The 26,162-nt window shown below is 44.0% G+C and overlaps 1 long non-coding RNA gene and 1 other non-coding gene across 3 annotated transcripts in view; one reads left to right on the top strand and one right to left on the bottom strand.

Annotated features, from left to right (window-relative positions):
- LOC103346531 (uncharacterized) overlaps positions 1 to 26,162 on the bottom strand; it is a 328,438-nt gene that overhangs the window by 295,447 nt on the left and 6,829 nt on the right. The gene's annotated exons all lie outside the window — the stretch shown is intronic.
- LOC100358059 (uncharacterized) lies at positions 7,476 to 25,353 on the top strand. The gene is made up of 4 exons (XR_011384411.1): positions 7,476 to 7,553; positions 12,282 to 12,358; positions 19,228 to 19,244; positions 19,342 to 25,353. It is a non-coding gene; the product is annotated as an uncharacterized protein (transcript).

The following is a 26,162-nucleotide window of genomic DNA, read 5'->3' as shown; positions in this document are numbered from 1 at the left end:
ATGTTGTTGAATTCAGTTATTGTTAGTAGACGTGTTGAGGTATATTTCATGTTATAAATGTAAGAGCATGTCAAAAAGGCTTAAAGTTTACCTGTGGAAAATTTCTCTGTTGTTTGCTGTATGGGAATTAGAGTAGTCCCTGGTAGACTTGTGGACTGCCATTGCTAATGGAGTGCGTGGGTTCACCCATTGGTTTATCACTGCTTTCTGTGTCCCCCAACAGACTCCCAGTGAGACCGTGAGGCTTCTTAAGGGAAGGCCTATACTCAAGGTTGTGTGCTGAGTGTTGCTGGCAGCAGCATAAAAGTAACATGGTCTCATGGGATCATTTCAGACATTTGTATCTCCACCTGGGTGATGCAGAGTCTTGTGTGTTGTGGGATGGTGAGACTGGATGCACCAGATGACTGCTGGCTGCCCCTCACTTGCTGCCAGGCACCACCAGGACATGGTTAAGAAAGTAGCTGCTCCTCTGCACCTGTCTCAGATGGTGAAGTGCCGTATCTCAGACACCGGGGAAGTCCACACAGAGGTACACACCTTGCTGAGGATGGAGACACAGAGCCTGCTCAAAGCCTGGACAGGGGCACATTGAGAAGGGCAACCTTGCTGTGTTCCTGACAGGAAGTAGTCTACAAATCACTTGGCAACAGACTTGGCAGCTGGCAGCTGTCACCGAACTGCTTCAAGATCCTGTCAAATTTGTCTGGAAAGTACAGATGGCTCCATGTTTGCACAGAGGGTGAACATAAACTGTCCCTTTTTCTACTGCAGTGGGCGTCCAGAGCATGTCAAACACCACACTGCAGCAGGAGCCTCTTTATTTCAATGGACGGTGTACAATTAAGAATAAAAGAGAGCTACTGAGGCTGAGAGGCATTCCTCCCTGAGTATGTGCAGCCAGCACCCCGAATGTCAAAGCTGCCCCAGCACAGTCCCAAACAAGCTACCTTGGCCCCAGTGGAATTATTTATTCACTTACTTAAGCATTGTTCATTATGTTTCTTTGAATGACAAGAAAACAAATTTCCCATTGGCTGGATCACTCCACTTGAGTGGCAAGGGCCCAAATATCTGAGCCATCCTCTGTTGTTTCCCAGGGTATGCATAAGCAGGAACCTGGATTTGAATTCACGCCCAGGTATTGATCCTAGATACTCTGTAACTGGATGCTGGCACCAAAATGATGTCTTTAGTTGCCATGCCAAATACAATGTATTGATGCCTTTAAATTCTAATTTATTAGAATGGCAGTGTGAGATAGAGAAAGATGTTTTCATCTGTTGGCCTCACCCCCAGAGCCTGCAAACATTATGGAAGGGCTAGGCCAAAGTTGGAAGCCAAGAACTCTATCCAGTTCTCTCAGATTGCATTTCTCTGATGACTACTAATAGGATCATATATATGTCATTTTGCATTTTTTTTCTTTTGAGACCTGTCTTTTATGGTTCCTTGCCCATTTTTTAACTGGATTGGATGCTTGCTGTTGAGTTTGTTGAGTTCCTGATATAATCTGAATTTTAATCCTTTGTTGGGTTAGTAGCTTGCAAATGTTTTTTTCCCTCTCTATTGGTTGTCTCTGCACTCTATTAGGTTTTCTTTGCTGTACAGAAGATTCTGTGTTTGATGGAATTGGCTCCTCATTAAATGTTTTGTGTAATTCATTTGTAAAGCCATCAAGTCCTAGACTTTTATTTGATGAGAGGATTTTAATTACTGCTTGAAAATCATTACTTGTTGTTGGTCTGTTTAGGTATACTGTGTATTTGATTTATTTATTTTTTTTAGTAGGCAGAGTGGAGAGTGAGAGAGAGAGAGACAGAGAGAAAGGTCTTCCTTTGCCGTTGGTTCACCCTCCAGTGGCCGTGCTGATCTGATGGCAGGAGCCAGGTACTCCTGGTCTCCACTGGGGTGCAGGGCCCAAGCATTTGGGCCATCCTCCACTGCACTCCCTGGCCACAGCAGAGAGCTGACCTGGAAGAGGGACAACCGGGACAGAATCCAGCACCCCAAATGGGACTAGAACCCAGTGTGCCGGCGCCGCAAGGCAGAGGATTAGCCTAGTGAGCCGCGGCGCCAGCTTGATTTATTCTTGATAGGGAGTGTGAATCCAGTTTATGCATTTCTTCAAGATTTCTAATTTTTTACAATATACTTGGACAGTTCACTTCCTTGCCAACATTTGTATTCCTGTGGCATCCATTGTATTTTTTCTCCCTTTTGCTTTGTCAATTTTAAAGTTTTCTTATTTAATTTTTAAAACAATTTTTTATTTTCTTGTTTATTTTATACTTTTAAAAAGTTTCAATTTGATTTACTTCTGCTCTTGTCCTTTGGATTTGCTTTTGAATTTCTTCAGTGACCCATGGGACATTTAGGAGTATGTTGTTCAATTTCCATATATTTGGATATTTTCTTTCATTTTTGTTGATTTCCAGTTTTTTCCTGTCTTGTTAGAGAACAGTCATGGTATGATTTCAGTTTTTAAACTTTATTGATACTAGATTTGTCTAATATATGGTCTGTCCTGGAAAGTGTTCCATGATTTGGTGAGAAGAATGTGCAACTATTTAATAGGATCATTAGGATCTTGGCTGTATGGTATGTTTTAACTCTTTTGGATCTTCATTGATGTTCTGCTGAGATATTCTGTCCATTGTTAACAATTAAAGTCCCCCACTGTGCTGTAGTGGAGTCTGTTTCTTTTGTTAAAATAATATTTGCTTGATATATTTGGATGTTACTGTGTTAGGTGTATGCATTTTTAAGACTGTTGTGTCTTCTTGCTGAATTGGGTCTCTTGTCAATATATAATGTCCTTTGTATTTGTTTTACAGATATTGATGTAAAGTCCTTTGTCTGATATGAGTATACTATGATATGAGTATACTATTACAGTTTGTGTTTTCTACTTGTATCGTAAATCTTTTTCTCATTAGTCAGTTTCTGTCTTTGTGTAACTTTACCTGTGAAGTAAGTTTCTTGTAGGAATATAAAGTTGGGTCATACTTTTTAAAAAGTTACTTGACCAAACTTTTTCTTTTTACTGTAGAATTTAAATCATTAATATCCAAGCTAGATATTGATAGATAAAAAGTAAGTCCTGGCCAGCGCAGCAGCTCAATAGGCTAATCCTCCGCGTGAGACGCCGTCATACCAGGTTCTAGTCCCGGTCGGGGCACTGGATTCTGTCCTGTTTGCCCCTCTTCCAGGACAGCTCTCTGCTGTGGCCCGGGAGTGCAGTGGAGGATGGTCTAGGTGCTTGGGCCCTGTACCCGCATGGGAGACCAGGAGAGGCACCTGGCTCCTGGCTTTGGATCAGCGCGGTGCACTGGCCACAGCGTGCCGGCCGCAGTGGCCACTGGGGGGTAAACCAATGGCAAAGGAAGACCTTTCTCTCTATCTCTCTCTCTCTCACTGTCCACTCTGCCTGTCCAAAAAAAAGTTTAAAAAAGAAAGTCCTGCCATTTTTTCAATTGATTAGTGATTGCTTTATTTCTCAATTTCTGCCTCTATTATTTTTATTATTTAGTATATTGGTAGTCTTGCTTTATAAGGTTGAATCCTCTTTTTTCTTATTTTGTACATCTATTAGTGAATTTAGTTCTCTTGTATGTTTTCATGAAGGTTATTTCTAATGTAGGAGTCCATTTAGGATTTCTTGTAGTACTGGTCCAGTGGTGAATTTTTTCAGGGTTTTCTCCTCTGGGAAAAACTTTCTCTTTCACTTCCAAAGCATTGTTTCACTGGATGTAATAGACCTGGTTGGAAATATTTTCTTTCAAGTATTTGATTTTTTTTCATCTTTTTCTCTTCTGGTCTCTATGACATCTGCTGAGACATCTGCTGTGTGTCCAGTTGTTTTCTTGTGTGTGTAACTTGAGACTTTTCTCTGTCTTATGGATATTCTCCTTATCCTTAAGTTGACAATTTCATCATAATATATTTCTCAACAGTTTTTTTTAAAGATTTATGTATGTATTTGTTTTTAGTTAGTTAAGTTAGTTATTTGACAGATAGAGTTAGACAAGTGAGAGAGAGAGACAGAAAGAAAGTCTTCCTTCCGTTGGTTCACCCCCAAAATGGCCACCATGGATGGTGGTACGCCAATCTAAAGCTAGGAGCCAGGTGCCTCCTCCTGGTCTCACATGTGGGTTCAGGGGCCCAAGCACCTGAGCCATCCTCCACTGCCTTCCCAGGCCACGGCAGAGAGCTGGACTGGAAGAGGAGAAACTGGGACTAGAACCTGGTGCCCATATGGGATACTAGCACCACAGGTGGAGGATTAACAAAGTGAGCCATGGCATCAGCCCTTTATGTATGTATTTGAATGGCAGAGTCACAGAGAGGCAGAGGCAAAGGGAGGGGGGAGAGGTGTGTGTCACCTTTAATCTCTTGGTTCACTCTCCAAAAACAGCCAAGGCTGGGCCCCTCCAACCCAGAAGCCAGGAGCTTCCTCCGTGGATGCAGGGGTCCATCTTCTAGTGCTTTCCCAGGCCATAGCAGAGAGCTGGATTGGAAGTGGAGCAGCCAGAACTCGAGCTGGCACCCAGATGGGTGCCCCTTTCCTACTTTTCCTTCGGGTATTACTGTAACATGAGTATTTGCTTAATTACTAGTTTTCTGGATAGGAAGTAGGGCTGCTGGGAATCAAACTTGCACCCACATGTGATTCCAGCATTACAGGCAACAACTTACTCACTCCACCACAGTGCCAGTCCCCAGTGATTTCTTGATTTGTGTTGTTTTTCTTATTCACAGTGTGCATTGTTTTTCTCATTTATTTTAACTGTCAATGTGCTCTTGCATCTCGTTGAGTTTCCTTAGGATCACTGTTTTGAATTGTTTTTCAGGTATTTCATAGATTCTCTTAAAATCATGATCTATTTCTGGAAAACTATTGTGTGCTCCATTGGAGGTTTCATGATTCCTTGTCTATTCAGTATTTCCTCTGTCCTCATGTTGCTATCTGTGCATCTTATATAACACTTGATCTTTGTGGAGTAACTCTCATTGGAAAATAATTTTGTTTAGATTGAATGCAGGTGTAATTTGGTTGTTGCTTTGGCCTTGTTTCTAGTGAGCTCAGAAATGAAACCTCTGAATGATTTCTTATGTTGTTTTGAATATCAGCAGTGTCTGTGAATGCCATAATTGTCTAGCCTGCAGAAGTTCATGGAGGTAGTAATATAACTTTGAAGTGTATGTGTGTTTCCAATGGTGAATTTCTGCAGATCGTGGGGAGTTGATGTCAGTCACTTTGGGGTATGGGATGGAAGTAGCCACAATCCTGGTACTGTGGGCAGAGAGGAGGTTGTCCTGTTTTCCGTTTGGGCAGGCCTGAGTGCTGCTGGGGCTTTTGGCACCAGTACTTGTTACCTCATTCTGTGTATGTCCCTATGACCATCCACAGTTTCTTTTGTATGGGCATTGTTGATGCTCATGTTCGTAGCACAAAAATCCTAGTGCCAGCACTAGGGAATATGAAGGAGAAATTGCCCAATCCTCACAGAGTAAATACAGTTCTATTGGTGATTGTGCTCTGAGAGGTAGGTGTCTGGAACATTAGAAGGCAAGTAGTAGGGTCTTTTCTTGGTCTCACATGACAGTTTCAGGTAACTAACTCTGGGGGATAGAGTACAAATTATCACAGTTCTGGACCTGAAGGGAAGCAAGAGTTGTTTATTTTACTAGGTCCCACAACATAGTGCTGAGATTTCTGCATGGGCACCCATGAACCTGAACTACCGGAAGGCACAAAGGATCTTCCCCAATCCCATAGGGAAGACACTTGTGTTCTGAGACCTTTAGAACCAAGAGTTTCAGTCCCAATCTTTCAGGATGCAGTACTGTTCTTCCCCAGGTCTCATCTTTCATGCACAGGTTATGATGGATTATGAGCACTGGCAAGTATGGATGTAGAACACTTGAATGCAAGTGGTATCTTCTCCAGTTTTCACCAGATGGACACAGGTGACTCTGGAATATGGCTCAATGTAAGACTGTAAGACTCAATGTTACCCTACTCAAGTCTCAGTATGTACTAGCAGGTACGAGCCAGAATTAGCAGCATGGATTAGCAGATAGAACCTTTCCCAGGCCATGGGAGACAAGTACACTTGTCCCTGAGACTTATGGGACAGTCACAGACTCTGAGTTGCAAGATTCTCACCAGATTCCTTGAGGTGGGACTCATGTCAGTCTGGGACTATAACTAACACCGCACAGTACCAGAACTACAGGAATCAGAGGGCTACTTATGCAGCTCCCACATTGTGGTTTCAAGTTATACTAGGTTTTGTGCCCTAGAAGATCCAGGCCTGGATTAGTGTCATGCTATTAGGTCCTTCCCTAGGCATTATGGGGGATAACAGGTATTGCTGGAACTTAAGAAACCAAAAGTCCCAGTCAGAGTGCTACAGAATGCCCAAGAGTTTTTATGTAGGTCTCACAAGAGATTATGAGTTATGTTAGAGATTGTGGACTGGCAGGTGCTGGCCTGAATTGGAGGAATTCACACTGGGGCCTTCAGATCCCACCAGTGCGTATGAGTTTTTCCAGGAATTCTAGCACCAAAAGGCACAGTCCTAGAGCTGCAGGACACAGAAGGGACACCTGCATTTCCCACAGAGAATGCAAGAGTGATACTGCATATTATGCCCTAGTCACCCAGTCTGGTTCTTGTAGTGCAAACTATCTTCAGGTTTATATAAATCAAAATATCAAAATTGGGGGCCAGCACTGTGGCTTAGCAGGTAAAGCTGCTGCCTGCAGTGCTGGCATACCATATAGATACTAGTCCGAGTCCTGGCTGCTGCACACCCAATCCAGTTCTCTGCTGTGGCCCAGGAAAGCAGTAGAAGATGGACAGAGTACTTTGGCACCTGAACCCATGTGGGATACCTGGAAGAAACTCCTGGCTCCTGGCTCATGGCGGCTGTCTGGGAGTGAACCAGCAGATGGAAAACTTTTTTTCTCTCTCTCTCTCTCACTCGCTCGCTTTCTCTCTCTCTCTCTCGCTTTTTCTCTCTGCCTCTTTCTCTCTGTTTCTCTGCCTTTCAAATAAGGAAATCAATCTTGAAAAATATCAAAATTGGTCAATAGATGCTTGACATCTTCTTTCCATTAAAATGGGCAGAGGGATGTGGAATGACTGATTCCAGCCATAATTTTTTATTAAAATATGCGACATGTAAATCAAAATATTAAAGAGCGATTGAATATAAGATCCTGAGACTCTAAGGTTGTGCCTGTTGCTTGAATGTATTTCAGTAGTATGTGAAAGATGTAATTAAGAAATAGCTTTAATTTGGTTCAGAAATTTTTGATATCCATACATTTGTGAGATCTTTATTATGATTATGAAAACATTTTAGTGCTTATTTTTACTTATGTGATCTGCAGAGCACATGTGCATACTTCAAAGAAAAGAGAGAGAAAGAGAGAGCTCCTCCATCTGATGGTTCACTGCCAAGATGCCTGCAATAACTGGGCTGATAGAGGACAAGGCCAGGAGCCTGGAGTTTCCCACAGAGATGGCAGAACACAAGTATGTGAGTCTTGTGTCAGGACCACAACCTTCCAGGGCTTGCAGTTAGTGTGAAGCTGGGTCAGAAACAGAGTATCTGGCATATGAACCAACACTGTGATATAGGAGATAGACATTCATAGTAGCAGCTTAACCACTGTGTCACATACTCACCCACACAAATTGTAAAGTACCTCACTTTGGAGAAAGACGTGAAGCTTGTTTTTCCATTTTTGCCTTTGCCTTGAAAACATAAAGTCAGTAAGTAGATTGAGAAATATTTGCGGGCTGGTGTTGTGGTGTAGTGGGTTAAACCACCACCGCCTGCAGTGCTGGCATCACACATGGGTGCCAGTTCAAGACCGAGCTGCTCCACTTTCCTGTCCAGCTCTCTGATATGGCCTGGGAAAGCAGTAGAAGATGGTCCAAGTCCTTGGGTCCCTGCACCTGCGTGGGAAACCCAGAGTTTGTGCTTGGCTCCTGGCTTTATTTGGCACAGCTCTGGCTGTTGCAGCCAATTGGGAAGTGAACCCGTGGATGGAAGACCTCTCTCTCTCTCTCTGCATCTCCTTCTCTCTCTATGTAAATCTGACTTTCAACTAAAAATAATTAATAAATGTTTAAAATAAGAGAAGTATTTGGCATTGCAAAAAAACCAAGTGAGTGCAGTATCTCCCAGTAGGGTTGATTCCTAGTAAAACCTGTAGGATTTGATTGGAATTCTAAGAGGTACCCCTAAAACAGTGCTGGACAAGAAATATCCTGGCTTTCCTTGAGATTGAGATTTTGGTAGGTAATCTCAAATGTATACTGGATTTCGAGTTCACAGAATTCGTATACCCTCAATCATCTGCCAAACAGAAGCTCCTGGCTTCCCTGTGGCATGATTACATCACCATAGGACTCCATTTTATCTCAGCTCAATTCAGAAAAATAAAATCAGTTTTGGAGAAGCTAAATCCTTGATGTAACAATGTACCTAAAAATGTAAAATGTATGTATCTCATATTATTGGCTGCAAAATATACAAAGAAAAAATGACAAAAGTTGGTGAGGAAAACAGTACACAAGCAGAATGGGAAATTTTTACATTCTGCTCAAGAGTGAATATAATGTTCAGATGAAGTGTCAGTAAGGACACAGATGATTTGTATAGCAGACCATTTTAACTACATATTCCATAGTTTGTAGTAGTAAGAAAGGTGACTTTTAAGCACGTACAGTACAATCATAAAAATTTAGCATTTCTATGTATGAAACAAGACTGAAAGCAAGTTTGAAACCAGTGAAATCACACAGGGCTTTTTTTCTAATTAGGATGCATTTTATCACTATTACAAAAGGAAAATAATATTTCCACAAAAGAATACTTCAGCATAAATAGTAAGTAACAAAACACAACAGTGTTGACAACACAGTGGTGTTGGATTCTAGTTAAGTGTTTTTGTATGGAAGAAGCACCCCAGAACTGGACTCTCCTAGGTATGAAATTGAAGTATCAGAAGATACAGCAGGGCTTGAAGTCAGAATAGCCCCAAAGGGAATGGGACAGACTCTATCCATGACAGGCAGCCTCTCTCAGTTCTTGTTCGTGGTTCTCATGGGGGTCTGATATTGTTTGTGGCTGTGTGCTAAAGGAAATAAAAGTTAAGCTATTAAAATAGTACTTACCTTTATTTCTCAAATTTGGGTCAAACCTGTTTCTAAATAATATTCAGGTGAAAGTGAAAATGTGAGGACCAGTCCTGGCTTAGGTCAACAGCCTGGGTTATCACCAATCCTAATTGGAAAAGGACACAACATATTTTATATGGAAAACTTAGCAGGGTGCTTTAGACTTGCATTTTGTCTGTCTTATTTTAAAAGGCCTTCCATGTTTTGTGGACTAGGATAGGGCTAAATTTCCTCTTCCAGCATCTTGCCTTTTACTTAGAGAAGAATTTTAAGTACAGGCACAGACACTGTGTGCAGTGTGATAAGGTTTATCTGTGGAGTGAGATGAATACACAAGGGTATGAGGGCTTTGTTTAGGGAGAGTGGGCCAGGAATCGTAAAGAGGGACTTCCATACCCTGCTTGCCATGGGCCATGAAGGGACAGAGAGAGAGAGGGAGAGAGAGCCCCCTCCATTTATAAGGTTTTTTTTATGAGTTTTGAAAAGAGGAGTGGTTACAGAGTACTACCCCCAGATCCCAGGTAAGAGAAGGTACATCCTGGGGTGGGGTCATTGGATTGACAGGTGTGTTGACAGTGCTGCATGGGTGTGGGGGAGGTGTGGTCTCCAGCTCATGAACTGTCTACCTGACTTTTCCCACATCACATACTGCAGGGTTATTTAATGAATCACTCATTATTTTAATTAAAATACCGTTTTTGTTTTACGAATGTCACACATTCAGTGCAGAAAATATATAAAACATTTAAACAACAAGTAAAATATTCTATAATATACACATATATAATTGCCAGATAATGATTGTTATTTTTTGTTCTAGAGAATTCCAAACTTTATTTATATACACTAATCAGAATATTATTTTATGCCAAGAATTCTCCCTGTTAGATAATTGAATTATGCTTTTGAGGAGAAACTTTTTGAGATGTAATTTGTATATCATAAAATTCATCATTTTTAAGTGTATAATTCAATGACCTTTTTGTAAATCTGTGGTTGTACAGTTCTCATTACAGTCTTATTTGAACTTTTTCATTCCCTATAAAGAAGACTTGTGTCCATTTGCAGTCACTCTCACTCCTTAACCTCTAAGTAACATGAGATGATGCTAAATTTAATAGCATTACAGTTCAGTAAGATGCATTCAGGTAACTGAGAAATTAAGACTTTGAGACACACTAAACTGAACACTTGATGAACACATACTCATAATGGAACACTTTGAAATGTATGAGATCTCAATATTGTAAGTGAGGCACAGAAGCTTTTTTAAAGGTAATATTATGAACCTGAGGAAATAAGAATAAAATCTGCCTATTTAAAATGTATAATTATAAGCTAAATGGATATAGAGTTTGTCAGTGTGGTTTTTCCAATAATGTCTTTAGATTATCGGGATTATGAAAACAAGTACTTTTTTGTTAAAACAATTATATAGTAGTGAAAACTATCATAATGATATTAATATATGGAAATTTTGAATATGAAATTTAGGGCTAAATTACTACCCATGGTCTGTGTCTTCAATATTGTAAGCAGCAGACATTAATGTAGTTTCGGATTAACACCATTTTGTTCCCTGGTTGATGGAGCTTAAACAGTGTATACTGCTTTAAATTTCTACCTCTTGCAGATCCTTATTGGAGGGAGTTTTCCTTTTTATTATTATTTTTTAAATGTTTATTATTCCATTTCAGGTAGCTTGAAAAGTAGAGATGACTAATGCTTTAACCTTTTCTTGGAGAAAAAGAATAACTCTTGTTGTTGAATATTTCCAGATTATTGTGATTGCTTTAAAAGACCTCTGTGGCAATTTGGATTAGATGGACTTAATAATGTGCTTGTAGCATCAAAGTCATGTCTTAATAGGAACACTTACTCGTAAATCTTTAGGGTTTTATTGTCACTTAGGATAGGGAGTTACTACTGGAGGTCGCATCTGACTAGTGGGGGTAGGGACCTGTGTCTGCATACAGTGAGGGAAGTTTTGTGATCTTTACTTCTACAATGCACAGCAGGGTTCCATGGAGTACACTTGACTTATCAAATTAGGAAAGGTTATAACCTGAATTTTTAAAAATCTGTTTCTCATCTATGTGTCCATCTGTACATGGCAGATGTTTATGTGGTGTGAATTCTCATTACCTGTATGAACGAACTTGAAATTAAGGGGAATTTTTTTCCCTTAAATATTAAAAGGAATGAAGTTTTGAAAAACATCCATTGAATGAAAATGATTGCATGCCATTTTTAAGTAATTTAAAAGTGTTTTTTATTCATTGTCTAGTGGTGTTTTTTTATTTTTTTACAACTTGTGGCAAAACAGATGATCTTTGTTTTTCTCACACAAGAAAAACAGTTTGAGACCAGTGGGTTGATTTTATTAATTAAAAGTGTTTTGCTATCAGGTGATTTCTGTAACAATGATACTTACTTTTTTTATTTTTTATTTTTTAATTTATTTTTTATTTTTTATGTTGACAGGTAGAGTTGTAGACAGTGAGAGAGAGAGAGAGAAAGAGAGAGAGAGAGAGAGGTCTTCCATCCATTGGTTCACTCCCCAAATGGCCTCAATGGCCAGAGCTGGGTCAATCTGAAGCTCAGAGCCAGGAGATTTTTTCAGATCTTCCACAGGAGTGCAGGGGTCCAAGGATTTGGGCCATCACTCTTGTTTTCCCAGACTACAGCAGAAAGCTGAATCCAAAATGTAGCAGCTGGGACTTGAACTGTCGCCCATATGGATGCTAGATGGTAGGCTGTAGCTTTATGCACCAGGCCCCAGAGCAGGCCACCAGAACTTATAAGTCCTCTGCCCAAGGAGACAACCCTCATCTCTAACTTATGCCTCAGGGACTAAGATGGAATGGGAGAGTCCTCCAAGATGGCCTTGGGATTCCATGGCCCTGGCCTCCTCCTTGGGCCAACCTGCTTGCAAGGGGTGCGTGGTAGCATGCAGACTGCCAGGGAGGGGTGCTGTCGGGGAACACATAGTCTGCCCAGTGTTCAGGGCTTCTAGCCAGCAAAGCCAGGAGGCCTGCTCAGCAACTTGTTCTCTTGCATTTCCTCTTGGCACCTGCAGACACCAGACAGTTCCTGTAGGTACAAGTCCAGTGTCCGGTCCCCGCCTTGCCCCCTCCTGCAGATGGGCTATGAGAGGTGAGTTGAGCAGCGAGGGTGAGAAGTGAGCTGAGCAGGCTGTGGTGGAGTGCTGGCAGGAGAGGGGGGCACTGCGGCACACCTCTCTCTGGCGTGAGTCACCATGCCTGATCCCCATCAATGACCAGGCATGACGGCTGCCATGTCAGCATAGGACCCAAGGCTGCCTGAGGCCTTGTGCTGAGGGCTGGGAACAATGGTGACATGGGTGCACAGAGGCTAGAGAAACATTCTTCCTTCATTTTTATTGTCTCAGTTGTTTTTGTTTGCTGCCAAGGGCTCTGATGTGGAGGCACCCATGCCAGGGAAGGAGGGGCTGCTCTGCTCCTTGTCCTGCCACCACCAACTCTGTTATCCAGTGCACCTCAGGGTCAAGCTCACCTTGGATGGGTGGGTGGGGGTCAGTGCTCACCACAGACTGAGTGGGGCCCTTCTTAACAGACCCTGCAGCTGTGTTTCAAGTCATCTCCTGGGCTCAGGTCTGGAAGCTGGAAAGGAGGTCTCTAATGTCTGACTGCTCTCCCGTCCACCGCTGAGAGCGTGTTTGTGGGCCCTGGGAACAAGGGGAAGTGGCCTTTCAGTGATGCACAGACATGGGCTGGGCCATTCTGGGGACTGTGCAGCCCTGAACCCAGAATTCTCACGAGTGTGTCCAGGGAGGTCTCACACTGTGAACATCCTCCACTGTCCCCCTCCTTGCTCCACAGTGCTTGTTCTCCCACTGGCCTTTAGATCCGGCAGCCTTGGCCGTGGTCCTGTCCATGGCCTCTAGGAAGAAGCATGTTTGTGTCACAGTACTGTTCACACTGCCTATTTCTAAAACAGAATCAAAAGTTAGAGAAATACATATCTGCTGTGTCTGCTGGCTTCTGGTGTTTTCTCTTCTGGTATGTTTGATTTTTAAATAAAATTGCTGGGGCTGGCATTTGTGGCACAGCGTGGGTTTAAGCTGCTTTTTGCATCTTTAGCATCTCCTATGTGAGGGCCAGTTCTACTTCCTCTCCCGCTTACTGCTGAAGTGCCTGGGAAGCAATGGAAGATGACCCTAAGTGCTTGGGTTCCTGCACCCATAGGAGAGCCCTGGATGCCTATGGGAGACCCAGCTGGAGTTCCAGGCTCTTGTTTTCAGCCTGGCCCAGGCTGTTGGGAGCGTTTGGAGGGGTAAACAAAGGATGGAAGATTTCTCTCTGCCTTTCTCTGTCACTGTGCCTGAGGCTTAAGTATATATTGTTAAAAAATACTGATCAACCCCCTAACTAGATTTCACAACCTACTGCTGGGACATACAGGCCTAGGAAATGAATCTACGAGATGGACAAACAAGTGTCTGTGTTGAACATGTGGATGGAAGGATAGATGGATATGTGTGTGAATGGATGGATAGATGGAGGGATGGGTGAAAAGAAGGCTGGGTGTGTGGATGAAAGGATGGGTGGATGGATGAATGGATGCATAGGTGTTAGTTGGATGGGTGATGAATAGATGTGTGGGTGGATGAATGTGTGGATGATTCTAGTGATGCCTGTTTGCCCATGAACCCTTTCAGGGCATCTCAGACCCCTTTCAGGGCATCTCTGGAACTGAACAGAATTTCTCTCTCCAATGTTTGGTAAGAAGGGCTGCCACCCCCTCACTCTGCTCTCTGCTGGAAGTCAGAGGCCTCCCAGGAGGCCCCAGGGCCCCTCCTCACCCTGCTGGTCTATCCGTGGCACCTCCCACCAAGTGAAAGCGGCTTCCCCATCCCTCTCCCCTGGCAATGTCCTCCTTCTCCAGGGCTCTAAGTACTTACAAGACCTTTGGAGGGAACAGCTCCAGTCATGTTAGGCTTTGCATGCATATAGCAGGTGGAGTAGGTAGCAGTGGTTGCTTGTACTGAACTCTGTGCTGTTAAATTGTCTTCAGAGTCTCACCATGACCTCAGGGGTAAGCAGTGCTGTGCTCCCCTTGTATAGACAGCACATGATCATCTGGTTCTGGTCCTGGTGTCTTCACTTCTGGTCCAGCTCCCTGCTAATGCACCTCAGAAAGCAGTGGATGATGACCCAAGTGTTTGCATCCAATGGAAGATCCAGTGGAGTTCTAGGCTCCTGATTTCAGCCTGCCCAAGCCCCAGCTGCTGCAGGCAACTGGGGAATAAAGCAGCCAGTGGAAGATCTCTCTGTCTGTGCCCCCGCCCCCTCTGTTACTCTGCCTTAATAAACTAAATATATCTTTTTGAAAAAACAGAAACCAGATGCTCAGATAGAGCAGGGGAGAGTGCCTGAAGTCACAGGTGGCAATGCTGGGACAAGAGTTCCTTCCAATTAGTTATCTCCTTTCCCCATTGCCGGCCTAGGCAGAGAGCCTGATTGACAGCTTTGTCATCAGGCTGAGTGGCAAACAATTCTGAGAGTGTTTCCTCCCCTCTATGGGCCTCCGTTTTCTGCCCTGTAAAATGCAGACAATAGGACTGTAGTAGGTGCCAAATAAATGCTAAGTATGTGTTTGCTAATGGGAGTCCTGCTATTTATTACTTGGCTATAGACTTGGGTATTTATTTCTCAGATCTCTATCCCATTCCATTGTTATATGTGTTTGCTTTTTATGCCAGAAACATGCTGTTTTCATCATGATAGCTATGTGCATTTTTGAGTTCACATTTTAAATTTACATTATAATCAAAGGCTTAATGCTCTACTAAATAATGAGTACATGTAATAAAAAACATAGTTCTGCAGAAACATATGCAAATGTTTGTGTGTATTTTTTGAAGTTATGCATTAGGAAATTAGGGATGCGGCCAGAGGTTTTCTTTTTCCTCAAGATTGTTTTGTCTATTAAGGGTCCTGTGTGTTTACATATGAATTTTAGGAAGTGCTTCTTCTCATTATGTAAAGAATTCTATTGTTATTTTGACAGAGATGGGATTGATTGTGTATGTTAACTCTAGGTGGTGTTAACCTTTTAATAATATAAACTCTCCAATTCTTGAACATGGGAGACATATCTCTTTTTTCTTTGATTTTTTTCATCAACATTTTGAAATTTTCCCTGTAGAGTTTATTAATAACTTTGGTTAAATTGATTACTAAACATTTTGTTTTGTAGCAGCTATTATGGATGATACTACTTCTATGATTTCTTTATCAACAAGTTTGTTATTGGTATACAAAATGCTACTACTTTTTGTATCTTGAATTTGTGTCATGTAACTTTATTGTATTTCTTGCCAAGTCTTATAGTCTCTTGGTGGAGTTTGTAGGTCTTTCTATAGACAGAAACATATCTTCTGCAAACAGGGAAATTTTGAGTTATTTCTTTGCTACTTATACAGTCTTTTAACTCTTTTTTTATTTTTTCCTAATTTCTCTGGCTAAGATTTCCACTACATTTTTAAGAACAATGAGAGTATATATTCTTCTTTTGTGCTAGATAGTTAAAAAATATCTTCAGTGTTTTCCAATTTAGCATGATATCTATTGTGGTATGTCAAGACTTGTTTAGCATTTATTATATTGATCCTCTCATATTTAATTTCTTTGAGATTTTGCTAATGAATGGGGTAGAATACTATCAGATGCTTTTTCTGCATCCATTGAAATGATTATGAAAGATTTTCATCTTTCATTCTTTTATTCTGATGCATTACACCTCCTGAATTTTATATGTTGAATAATCCTTGCATTTCTTGGAAAAATTTTCCATGATCATGGTGGAAGAGAATTTAATGTGCTGTTATACTCTATGTGCTAATATCTTGTTTAGATTTTTGCACATTGGTTTATAGTTTCCTTTTTGGTTGTTGTTTCCCTATCTGGTTTTGGTATTAGGGTAACATTACCTCTTCAGATAGATTTAGGGGGATTCTTGCTTTTTGGAAAAGTTTGAGAAGACGATTCACTAAAATTTTAGTGGAATTCAGCAGCAAAACCATCTAGTCCTAGGTTTTTATTCATTGGGAAGTTTGATTTACTGATTCAATTTTATTACTAGTCATTAGTGCACTCCAGTATTCCATTTGTTCATGGTACAATTTTGATATATTATATGTGTCAATAAATATATTTATTTATCTTAGGTTTTCCATGTTCTATAGTTATTTATGATAGTTCCTAATAGTCCTTTGTTTTTCTATGGTATCAGTTTTGCAAGATTCTTTTGTATCTCTGACATTATTTTTTTGCATTCTTCTTTTTTTTTTCAGAGAAGGGGTTTATTTTAGCACAGCCTGGGGGTCTATGGAAAAACTGAACAGAAAGACAGAGCGCTCCTTGTGTCTCTTCCTCCTCTGTGCCAGCATTGGGCAGTGGGGCAGTCCTGGGGGCACACAGGTCGCCCTGGCACTGGGTGTTCTGTGGGCCCAGACAAAAACCATGTGTGGTCACCCTGTGGCATCACACGCTGCAGTAGCCCTCTGCCCTCGGCCCACTGCCCCACCCCATCAGCCTCAGAGTCGCTGCCTTCCAAGGATGCCAGGCAGCCGGGAGCCCCTGGAGCCATAGGCATTCATGAGACTGAGCTGTTAACACTCAGGGAGGCCAGGAGACCCCCAGGCTTTGGGAAGACTGGGCACCAACAGCCCACTCCCAGCTGGGGTCTCCAGGGTAGAGCAGGTCACCAGGAGAGGGCCAGGGGAGCCTCACCTGCTCTGGGTTTCCAGGGCCACCCTTGATCAGGCCCTCCCACCATGGTGGCCATAGGAGCAGCTGGCCACTGGTCAGCCATGAGTGGGCGGTGGTCTTGGGCTGTGCTGTGCTGTTTCTCCCTCACCCCAGGCTCTCCTGTGCTCAGCCACCCCATTGAGGGCCCAGGAGTTCCTGGAGGTGGTGTCAGCACTTGGGCCCTCTGTCCCCCAGGCAGGCTCAGAGGCGGCCCCCGGCTAGAAAGAAGCTCCAAGCGGCCTGGGCAGGTGGTGCTAGGGAGGGCAAAGACCACGGGGCAGGAGAGACCATGTCCGAGGAGAGGCAGGCATGGCCACGGGGCAGAGGCAGGCATGCTCATGGAGGGAAGGGCTTCCAGCTTGGAGCCGAGCTGGTGCAGGGTGGGGCTGGGGTGAAGGGGTCACGAGGGGCTTCAAGCCCAGCTGGGAGACCCAAGGCTGGGTAGGGGTCAGAAGTCCAGGGAAAGTAAGGCAGAGACAATGGCAGACCAGGAAGCCCAGAGGATCCTGGGTAGGACCCTTGGGCCATGGGCATGAAGAACTCCTGAGAGGCCACTCAGGGGGCAGGACCGGGGGCTCCATCAGTCCAGGACCCGGGAGTGGCAGCTACCACCTCCACCTCCCACCGGGCCTGAGCCAGCAGCAGGAGGAGCCACAGGGCAGGGCAGCACCAGGCCTAGGTCACGGTCAAGGGCACTTGTGGGGGCACCAGGGGCTGGGGTTGCCGCAGGGGGCTCTGTGGCCTTGAGGGCCTGCTGACACACACCAGCCTCCGTGCATGCGGGAAGGGGCTTGGAACCCTGCATTTGTTTCCCAGAAAACAAGACACAGTGCAACAGGCCCAGAGGAAGCCAAGAACATTCCTCAGTCCCCCAATGGCCAGGTCTCTGCTCCCTCACTGTGGCTGAGTTCCTGGGCCTTTCCAGGAGGGATTGGCTGGGCCCAGCCAGGCACGTCCTCAGTCCTGGTCTCCCCACCTCCATCTCTGCCAAGGCCACTGATTTCACAGCTTCCTCACCCCATCCAGGCCTGTAAACCCTCACCCCATCCAGGCCCCATGGGAGAAGTCCCGAGGCCTCAGAGCCGCAGTCATTCCCCTGCCCCCTGCCCTTGTTGTCCCTGGGCTCTGGCCAAGAGGAGCTGGGGTGGAGGCTGCACTCGTCTCTGATTTCCTCCAGCAGGGCACAGGGTGAGGCCACACTCAGCCAGCTGTCTGCTCTCCTGGTTTGAGACCCAGGGCCTCTGGGCAGCCGAGTATCTGCACCACATGTGGCCAGGTGATGGGTGCCCCCTCCAGGGCAGGGCCTGGGAAGAGTGGGGCCCATAGCAGAGGCAGCTGCTCCCCCCTCAACACACCCCAGCCTCAGCTACACAGAGTCATCCCTGGACCCTGGCCACGCCGGCCACCAGCCTGGCCGCAGCACAAGCCATGAGCCACCGTGCCGTGACTGACGTGGCTTCCCACCTCCACCTCAACTTCTAGTGTCCAGAAAGAGCCCCCTAAAGTAGGCGTCAGACACCACCGCCACCTCAACTAGCAGCTCTCAACAGCCGCCCCCACCCCGACTCCCAGCTCTCAGCAGCCACCCCCTCACCTGGTCACCAGACCCCAGGAACGGCCCTCCCAGCCCAGCTCCTCCGTACCTACCTCAGTCTGCTGGGAGTCATGTCCCCCCTCCCCCTCCCCCATCCCGGCCTCCCCCTCAGCGCTTGGCGTCTGACCCACGAAGGCAGGGGCTGTGATGGCCTTGGTGACTGACCCCAGGGAGCTCCAGGAAAGGACGGATGAATGATCAAATGAAGGAATGAAGGGACCCATACCCAGCCGCTTCCTCCCCGTCCTGCTGGGGAGCCCTCGCCTGGGTCTTGTCCTCTCTCTCCCGCTGGCAGGCCCCATTTGTGGGTTGGATGAGGCTCAGAGAAGGTGTCAGAGTGGGTGAGGAAGGCGGGGTCGCAGCCTGGCACCGAGCAGGCCCAGACCCCACCCCATGCTGCAGGGTTCATCTCCACCAGGCCCACAGTCCCAGACACCCCAGACCCGCACTGGCCTGCATTCTTCTTTTCTTTTCTTGGTCATTCCAGCCACAAGTTTGTTGTGTTTCTTGATATTTGCAAGAAAACAATTCTTCATTTCACTGGATATTTGTATTTTTTAGACTCTATTTCATTTGTTATTTTTCTATCATGGATATTTCTATTCTTTTACTAATTTTTGTTTTGTTCTTTTCAGGGTTTTTGAGATGCTTTGTTAGGTTGTTTATTTGAAAATTTTGCTTTTAGAAATCTAGTTGCTTCTTACTATAAATTTGTTATTATTGCTTTTGCTGTGTTCCCAAGATTTGAGATTTTGTGTCTCCAATATTGTTTGTTTATTTCAAGATAGTTTTAGACTTAACTTCTGGTTTCTTCAGTGATCTGTTGTTCATTTCACAGTGTGTTGGTTACAGGCCATGTTTTTGTGGAATTATCCAAACAGAAGAATCTTATTCCTTTGTGGTCAGACATGAATCACTGTTGCTGCTCTGCCACCGTCCCCGTGGTCTGCGCTTCTTTCTGGCTCTCGCAGCAGAAGCCACCACCACCGCCCTGGAATCACACTGGCTTCACTTCCTCCCCCTCTTCTTACTCTTTTTGCTGAGCCACTTGCTTCCTAGCACTCTGACCTTTGTCTCTGTCCAGCAGCAGGAGCCCTTCATCCTGGATGGCCTGGTTGCGCTGCTTGGCTTTTCTGCTAGTGGTTACTCCAGGACCCTCCTGATGGTGACCACAGCTCCGCTGCCTTTACCCTGGATCCTGGACTCCCGGGTGCTGACCTTGACCCTCTTCCTCCCTCACTTCCTAGGGGGAGACAGCTCCTGTGTGATCCCCCAACCTCGCGCTCCAGTAGCTCTGCCTAACTGCAGCCCTGCAATGGGGGAGGCACCTTCACCCCATGATGGGGGAGGCACCCTTCAGGCGGTACAGAAGAAGTGGTGAAACAAGTATGGGTCAGCCTGGCTGGTCAGCTGTCTGGCCGCTTCCACCAGTATCGCAGCACCGACATGCTGGAGGGTGGCCCAGCCGGGTGGCAGGACATAGGGTGCAGGAGATCCCAGGCCAGGCCACTGTCTTGTGCCTGGCTCCTGGGACGGCAAGCCAACTGAGGGAGCGAACCTGGTCCCTGGGCCACTGTGACCCGCAGCACCTGGCCAACTGCTGCTCAGAGAAGAGGTTTTAAAATCAAAGATGGGGCCGGCACCGTGGCTCAATAGGCTAATCTTTGCCTTGCAGCACTGGCACACTGGGTTCTAGTCCCGGTCGGGGCACCGGATTCTGTCCCGGTTGCCCCTCTTCCAAGCCAACTCTCTGCTGCCCAGGGAATGCAGTGGAGGAAGGCCCAAGTGCTTGGGCCCAGCACCCCATGGGAGACCAGGATAAGCACCTGGCTCCTGCCATCAGATCAGCACGGTGTGCTGGCCGCAGCATGCCGGCCGCAGCAGCCATTGGATTGTGAACCAACGGCAAAGGGAAGACCTTTCTCTCTGTGTCTCTCTCTCTCACTGTCCACTCTGCCTGTCAAAAAAAAAAATCAAAGATGGGAAAATCAGAGAGTTACCCTTTCCCACCGCCAGCTTGTTAATGGTATACACGTGAGGGAACAACCAAAATTAAACAGACAGAAAAGCAAACCTAAGTTGCCAGTAACCAAGATCACTCCTGCCAAAAAAAGAAATGAAAGTAACTTACAGCAGGACTCTGTTTCATCTGATAGAATTCAGAAGCAGGAAAAAAAGCCTTTTAAAAATACAGAGAATATTAAAAACATGCATTTGAAGAAATCAGCATTTCTAACTGAAGTGAGCCAAAAGTAAAATTATGCTGGCATGAAATTTAGTGATCCACCATCTCCTACTGTTCTTCCAGAGCCTCCTAGTCACTGGATGGGAAGCCCTGTTGAAAATTCCAACCAAAATGGGGAGCTGATGGCCATGCACTTGAAAACACTGCTGAAATTCAAACTTAAGATTTCAGATTTCAATACATATGTAAAACATAGTTTTTCCCAACGCCCTGGACTCTTGGAAGTTGGTGCAGATCTGGAAAGCTGCCTTGTTGCAGTGTAAAAGTACAAAAGATGAGTTTAAAAAGCTATATATAAACAGCTTGCATTATATTTTGTATTTTGTAAATACTGTATACCATATATTATGTATATATTATTCATACTTGAGAAGTACATTATAGTTCTGTTATGAAAGTATGTATTTTGCCCTGCCCACATGGCAGGTGATTTGTGTATATATATGCATATATAAAATGTTATATGTTATAATATATATTTTCTATAGATAATGGAGAAATTTTAAGGGTGCTAAAGCACATGGAAAACCAGTTTATTTGCCCAAGGTACTGAGAGTTTACCAAGAAACAGCTGTCAGAGCTCAAGGTGAAGATCTAAACGTGAATAGTTTACCAATGCACTACTGAAGATTAAGTCTGTGGCACAATCATTGTAAACAATGGAGTCTGTCTTTATTTAAATTGATTTCTACCTTCCAATCTATAATTACTGGAAAAACTCCTCTCCCTATTTCTACCAAATTTAATTTCTTGTTTTTGGTACATATGCATTATTCAAATTTAAGATGCCTCTAATTTTAAGGCCAACAAAATCAGTTATAATTAAATTTTAAAGTAATAATAATTTGGCTTTCCCCCTTTAAACTAGTCTTGACTTTTTGTGTCTGACTGTTCTGTGTGTGACCATGAGATGATTTTGCATGACTGCATTTTTAACTTCCCATTTGATGGCTCTGTCTTTGACCTTGTACTAATGATCCTTCCTCTACAAAATTTAGAGCAACAATTTAATATTTCTACATCTCTGAGGAGGAATTGCCCATCTCACAGGTGGAAATGGTAGTGGATAAAGAAAAACTGGTTAGTTTATCACTGAGAATATATTTTTATATGTAAACTTTTTCATGAAGTATTATTTGAATTAATATATCATGCAGTTTTCAGTAGAAGACAATGATACCTACTTTGTTTTATTACATTAATCTTGAATGGTGGTACTTACACTAAAAAAAGTATAGCTGATGCTGAAACTGGGTGGAGATTTTAGAGGCTTGCTTGAAGATCAGCATGGCAGTTCAAACTTCATTCTTAATATGTTTCCAATTCAGAAATTCTAAAATATACTTTCTATAAGGTTTCACTTATGCAAACCAAAAGTTTGTCTCAAAGGAGAAAACCTTTCTGAGTAATTGGGCAATATTTAGATATTAAAAGAAAAAAATTCTTAAATGGTTACATACTTGCACATGATTCTTAAGGTCAAATTCATGAGAAAGGTGCTACTGGAGGTATTTTAGGTCTTAACTGGATCCCACAAGGAGAGTGAAGATTTTTAACTTTTTGTGTGGTAGACAGTGTGGGCAGAAAGTTAGAATTGCTATTAACTTGATCAGCAGTGCCAAGAGGGTAGGATGACTTACATTATGTAGATGTACCACAAATTTGTGTAATAGCAATGCATGCTATCTTGTATTCATAGCTCAAGCCTGGAAACCAGTTCTTTGTCCCTGGGTATAACATGCTTGTTCTTATAGAGAGAAATTAATCTGTACTTTAATATTATATATTAAATGATTAAGAGGTTATATTCCAATATGACAGTATCCACATCCAAGAATGTCTTACTTGTAGGAGTCATGCTGCTTTCAAGTGTGCACATGGTGATTCTTGTGTGCAGACTTCAGAGGAGGTCCCAGCACCTGGGCAGCATGAGTCTCCTCTGCCCAGCAGCCTTCCCAGAGTAAAAGGCCACCCAGACCATCCTGCTGCTGGTGAGTGCCTTTGTGGTCACCTACCACCTTAACCTCATCATCCTGTCTATCTCAGTCCATGTGTGGTGGACATACAACAAAGTCTGAGTATCTGGAAGTTAGTATTTAATGCTTGTGCTACAGTTAGTCCTGTGGTGCTGCTCAGTTCTGATAAAAGAATAATCAGTATTCTGAAAAGCACACAATGTAAGAGCCATTAATGTTTACTGATATTGTGATGGGATATTTTTCTTGAAAATATATTCTAATGCAGTTAAATTATTCAGTAGCATAAGATTATTTTTTTATTTCTGTAAGAGGAACATTTGATTATTTCATATGTACAGTTTTAAGAGCAAAATGATACTTTATCAGATTAAAATAAAGTGCAATTATTTGATAATTCTTTACTTCATTGTAAATCATAGTTTGATGCATATCATGTATCATCTTATTTCATTTTCTTTACTGTAGAAAAAACATTTATTCTTGACATGTAGGTTTAGAAAGCTCCTGTTGGTAATCAAATCTCTGTGTTTATTTTTGATTGTGTTTTATTCATCTTGGTCCATTAACTAGATTTTACCTAAGGATCCAACTCTAGCTCAGATAATTGCTTTCGGCATGATTAATTTTATGTCTGTTTTACAGCACCATACAAGTTGTTAAAAGGACTATTTTAGTCACCTCTGTGAATGATCTGTTTTTCTCTTACTGTTTCTAATTTTTTTCTCCCCTGATGTTATGAAGTGTGGTTATGTATACTTTTGTGTCTTTTTGACACACTGCATTTGTAATTCAAGAATTTGTAAGCATAGAGTCTTTTAAATCATCCAGGTTTGATAATTGCCTTTGTGTGTTTTTCTAATATTCTATGGAAACAATTGGATATTTCAGTCCTCTTCTTGCTAACCTTCATGTTTTTGTAACTGTGCACTTATTTGGTATGGCTTTGTATCCCAGCACTGTATTTAACCGGATTCATTGTTCTCAATATGCTTGCTCACCAGCCCTCTTACCATCCCTGTGCAGTTCTCACCCATGTTTTATATTTACTTTATTCATAATATTTTCATTCTTCACTTCCTCATCAATACTTTTCTGTACATAGCTTACAATCTTGAAACTTGTTCTTTCCACATTATTTTGGTTTCCTATTTTCTCACTGTATTGACTTAAATATTTTAAGGATAACTCCTATATGTAGAGTTATGTGAAAGGAAACTTTTAAGGCCCAAATTCTAGTACCTTATTTTCTGAGTGAAAACTAATATATATAGTGAAAACTATATATATATAGTGAAAACTAATTTTATATATATATATTTCTGATGCATGGGTATGTCAAAACTGAGATTTTCAGTCACTTCATTTCTATTGTTTATTTCACCTACCTGTGGCAATGTTGTACAAGGCACATGGGTTTGATATCTTTTTGTCACCCCTATCTGGATGGGACATTGGCTTCTTGGTTGACTGCTTCGCTGGCTCATTCTCTGGATTCACTCTCATATCTTGGAAGTTCTAACTTGTTCCTTCCAAGCTGATTTGCCATTTTAAGAATTTTTGTTATTTTCCTGCATTAAGCCTTTCTATATTAAATTTTTTAAATTGATAATATTTTGCCTAAAAAGCACAAATATCTGCACTGCAGATGTGAATAAAATATGTTACATGGTATTTTTGACACATACATGAGAATTTTTGTAAAAAAAATTTCTTCATTTGAAACACCATAATATTCTATATTTTAACATAATTTATAGAAAGTGCTTATGTATTATTAGTTGAATCTCATTCTATATTTGCTCATATCTTTGAAATGATAGCACTCAGTGCAGAGAATAATTACTACACATGGACATTTCTTTTTGAAAAAACACTAAGCTAGTGATGGTATGATTACTTACCTGAGTTCAATTCTTTCCACATTCTTCTTTTATTTTTTAAAGATTTACTTTACTGTTTTTTTTTTATTTATTTATTTGACAGGTAGAGTTAGTGAGAGAGAGAGAGAGAGAGAGAGAGAGACAGAGAGAAAGGTCTTCCTTCTGCTGATTAACTCCCCAAATGGCCGCCATGGCCAGCACTGCACTGATCTGAAGCCAGGAGCCAGGTGCTTCTTCCTGGTCTTTCACATGGGTGAGTGCAGGGGCCCAAGCACTTGGGCCATCCTCCACTGCCCTCCCAGGCCACAGCAGAGAGCCGGACTGAAAGAGGAGCAACCGGGACTAGAACCAGTGCCCATATGGGATGCCGGTGCCGCAGGCGGAGGATTAACCAAGTGAGCCATGGCGCCGTCCCCTGCCTTTCAAATAAATCTAAAAAAATCAGGAGCCAGGTGCTTCTACCTGGTCTCCCATGCAGGTGCAGGGCCCAAGCACTTGGGCCATCCTTCACTGCCCTCCCAGGTCACAGCAGAGAGCTGGACTGGAAGAGGAGCAAACGGTGCTAGAACCCGGTGCCCGTATGGGATGCTGGGGTCATGTCTGAGATCACAGGACAGGGCCTTTGCCCTGCATGCAGGGGCTGGGGACCCGGGCAGGGGGCCAAGTTGCGTCTGGGGTTCCAGGGGCCGGGTCGGGTCTGGGGTGCTGAGGGCAGGGCCCTCGCTGTGCCTGCAGGGCCCTTGCTTTGCCTGCAGTGCTGGGGCCCCGGGCGGGGAGTGGGGTCGCGTCTGGGGTGCCCAGTGCAGGGCACTCACAGGCCCTGCGGGGCCTGGGGCCCTGGGCATGGGGGAGCCTAGTTGCGTCTAGGGTGCCCAGGGCGGGCCCTCGCCCTGCCTGCAGGGGCTGGGGACCCAGGTAGGGGGCGGGGTCTTGTCTGGGGTGCCCAGGGCGGGGCTCTTGCTGTGTCTGCAGGGGCTTGGGACCCAGGGAGGGGGGAGTCGTGTCTGGGGTGCCCAGGTCAGGGCCATCGCCATGCCTTCAGGGGCTGGGGATCTGAGCAGTGGGCGTGGTCATATCTGGGGTGCTCAGGGCGGGGCCCTCCCTGTGCTTGCAGGGACTGGGGACAAGAGCTGTAGGTGGGGTCGCATCTGGGGTGCCCAGGACAGTGCCCTCGCTGTGCCTGCAGGGACTGGGAACTCTGCAGGGGCAGAGAACCCGGCCAGGGGGAGTCATGTCTGGGGTGCCCAGGGCAGGGCCCTGGCTGTGCCTGCATGGCCATCACTGTGCCTGCAGGGGCCTGGGCAGGGGGCGGGGTCACATCTTGAGTGCCCAGGACAGGGTCATCGCCATGCCTGTAGGGGCTGAGAATCCGGCCGGTGGTGGGGGCGCGTCTGGAGTGCCCAGGGCGGGGCTCTCGCCATGCCTGCAGGGGCTAGGGACCCGGGCTGGGAATGGGGTCGCGTCTG

This window comes from Oryctolagus cuniculus, chromosome 19 (assembly GCF_964237555.1).
Source record: "Oryctolagus cuniculus chromosome 19, mOryCun1.1, whole genome shotgun sequence".
Taxonomy (NCBI): domain Eukaryota; kingdom Metazoa; phylum Chordata; class Mammalia; order Lagomorpha; family Leporidae; genus Oryctolagus; species Oryctolagus cuniculus.
Note: the sequence above shows the minus strand (reverse complement) of the source record. Positions and strands in the feature narration are given on the sequence as shown.